This window comes from Fragaria vesca, linkage group LG1 (genome assembly GCF_000184155.1).
Source record: "Fragaria vesca subsp. vesca linkage group LG1, FraVesHawaii_1.0, whole genome shotgun sequence".
Taxonomy (NCBI): domain Eukaryota; kingdom Viridiplantae; phylum Streptophyta; class Magnoliopsida; order Rosales; family Rosaceae; genus Fragaria; species Fragaria vesca.
Window position 1 is genome coordinate 13,124,193 of NC_020491.1, and position 3,609 is coordinate 13,127,801.

The window sequence follows — 3,609 nt, forward strand, 5'->3', positions numbered from 1 at the left end:
CCGCTGTTTTGGGAAATTTTGTGGTTTTTGATATAGAATATTAAGGGGATATTATTGAGGTGAATTTTGGAATTTTTGGATGAGATTTGGATAGGTTTGTGAATTTCCGAAGTGTGGTATTTTTGGCAGTTAATTAATGTAGAATCCGGCCGTAGGATTTAAGTCGTATTTTGGAGAGGTTGTATTTACGACTGTTGAGTATGATATTTAAGTTCGGATCGTTCCGATTTAAGAATATCGAAGTTAGGCAATGATGAGCGTATTTATGGCTCTCGGGTAATTTTTCCTATTTTGATTGAATATTGGATTATTCGTTTGGAAATTAATATTATATTTGGAACAGGACGTGAGGAGGCTCGAGCAGACGAGGCCCCAGATCGACATCAGGCTTAGGCCTAATTTGTGAGTGGACTTTTATTTGAAATAATATATATGCTATGGTTCATGATTGAACATTTCCTTTTGTTGGAGTTTTGACGTCAATTAATTTTGACGCTTTTATTTCTCTGAGAGAGTTACCGAAAATGGGATTTTCGGTGAATATAAATATATATATATATATATGAGAGAGTATGTATAGAAAATGCTAGCTAACCATATGTGTCTATCCACCTTAATGGCGTAGCATATAGCCGCATTATGGTGTGACGTGAGCGTTGGACGTGAGCGTAGTAGCCCTATATGAGTGTTTAATTCATATAAGGGGTATGGGCACATATTTATACACTCATCTGTCCACCTTAATGGCGTAGTGTAGCACCGCATTAAGGCGTGACGTGAGCGTTGGACGCGAGCGTAGTAGCCCTATATAGACCCATGAATTTATATAGGGAGTTTGGACGTGTGTAAATACATACATATATTATAGAGCCTGAGAGGCTCGACATTTATGGGATAAAAGTTTTATCGCTTGCGGCATGCATTCGATTTTTCCTTAGAAATTAATATGGGGAAACATAAATATTTTATTTATTATTTTATTTTTGTCCACTCACTCTAACGTTATTAAATGTTTTCCCCTGGGCCCTTCGTTTTAAATTGCCCAGTCTGCAGAGTTCGGGTTGGATCTAGTAGGAGACGAGGCATAGTCACCCGCTTTTCTGCCAGTTTTCATCAGTATGTTACATGTTCAACCTACTCGTGTTTTCTTGCTTCCGCTTGTGTTTAGTAGCTCTGAATACTTTGGGATTATTGTATATTATGTGTAGAATTTCTGAAGGATGATTATGTGATGTTCGGAAGTGTTGAATTAAGAGTGTAATATGAAATTTTCGAGTTAGGGTTGTTCATCTGCAAGGGAGATTTGCTTAATCTTTTCAGTAAAATTTTCCTTGGAGGTGGTCCCCGCACGACTTACTCCGGGTTTCAGGGTGAAATTTGGGGTGGGTCGTGTCAGATTTTGTGTGTCAACCACCTGAAAATTTGAAGAAAGTAGCTCGTAGGGACTGCTTTGTTGCCCCCCGAGCATCTTTGTCATTTGGCACAGCATGATGTTCAATTGGATCCTTGCGGACAATATGGTGTAAAGATCTGCCTTGTCACCGACTATCATGTCATAATGCATGGTCTTATCTGGTATAGCCACGCATTGGTCACGGAAGGGGACCATATCAAGAGCTTCACTAGGATTAAACTCTTGTGGAATATGATTATGAGACAAACGCACCAACATATAGTCTTCATCATATTCATCATAAATTGGCTCTGTGTCAAAATCAAAGTTGGAGTCACCATAGTCCAGCGAATCCACCTCTGCCTCTAATGCAAATATATGAAATCCATGAGCATCATGTTTAGATGCCACCAAGTCCCTGCTGCATACTAGAGTGAGATGACCCTGAGAATACTCGACTTTACACCCATGTATAATAAACTTGCCATTCTGGGTGTAAAAACGTTTTCCACATACAATACTAAAGCCATAATTTGGCCTTTGAACTTGCATGCAGAGACTCCAATTATATTGGAGTGTGAAGCCACGGATTGGCCTAGGTACACCGCCATACCATGTATAATTAAGCTTGTCATGACTCTGGGCCACTTCTTGACAAGGTACAGTGGGACAAAACTTGAGTTGATCATGCCCTTGATCATGGTGGTGGATTAAAGAAAGAAAGCGAGTTACGCCTTGCCCCCCATGCATCTGACCTGTGTCCACATATATGTCTCGCATAGGAAAGTTTGCTCCTAGGTCACCTTTCATGTGAATTTGTGGTTCGCCATCATCAGTGTTCGAACCAATTTCGTCTTCTAAGATGGATTGTTCTATCCTATCTTCATGCTCCTTTTTCTGAGGAACACCGTCAGTTTTTGAGATAGAATGATTATCCATAATCTCAACGGCCTCGACCTCAGTTTCTTCATCATTGATTGACAAAGTAGTTTCTTCTTTGGACGTGGGCTCGTCCAAAGGAAAATCTTCGCGAATAGATTGGATGCTAGGCAATTCAATCTTTTTGGCAAGGACATGCTCGTCAACTATAGTCTTTACATTTTGGCATTGTAAAGCCTTTTCGATGTGTAGCTTTACGAGGGACAGTATTTGTTTCATTCTTGTTTTTGCCAACCGGTCTTGGAAGGCAACTCGGCGTCGCTGAAACTCTTCCTCATAGGCCTTCGCCTTAGCCTTTCTGTGTTCTTCAGCCTTCATGGCCGCAATCTCCAGCATGGCCTCCTCTTTTTTCCTGGCAGCCACTCGCTCGGCATGTCGTTTGGCATTGGCAGCCATTGCCTCGACGTATGCCCTGTCGCTGGCAGCTCTTTCTTCGGCATATTTCCTGTCAATGGCAGCCCATCTCTTGTCCTAATCATGCCAACCCATTATGGCATCTTTGTTTTCGACCGTCGATCCCAATGAAGGTGACGTCAGAGACTACCCTGGTCCCACTGGGCGTGCCAATGTTTTGGCCACACCAGTAAGTCTGGGCGTGCAAAGTCTCTTTTTGTTGTTGCGGGCCTGCCACCGCGCGGACGCGGAATGTAGTGGTTTTAGTAGCGGGGTGCACTTAGCCTTCTGCTTCTAATCAAGCGACTGAGGATGGAGAGAGCACCAACTCCACTGCAGGGTTCTTCAGATTCACCTTGCGTACTGGGCAAGGACTTACAGTAGTCCGCCTGAGCGTCACAATATCGATACTCGACGTAGGATCGAGCAGAGCTTCAATTGAGAAGGAGAGGAAAAAAGAGAAAGCTCCGGAGAGCGTACGGGAAAACGAAAAGAAAGCTTCGGGGAGCGTCTGAGGTTCGACTAGGTCGAGAATTGTATTGTATTTTGTAGAGTTGAGTTGTTGTATTGTTTGTTGTGTGTGTGTAGAGAGTCTGCTCGAACTCCTTTATATAGAATTACTTAGGGCCACAGGTATTGGCCCAAAGCATGTCAAAGACTTGTAGGAGTCTTCAACGATAAACGTGGCGTAGACGATGTTAATCACTTGTTGGCCGTGATTATCCTTTGGCGAAGTAACTAACTGCCTCTGTCTAGAAGACTTGAGTTAGAACACCTCATGATGACTTTGGACGTGTGCTACTGGATGCTGTTTCCTTATCCAATTGAGACATTGTAGGGATAGATATTACTGTATTGTTATTATCCCAAAGGCATCAAAATTG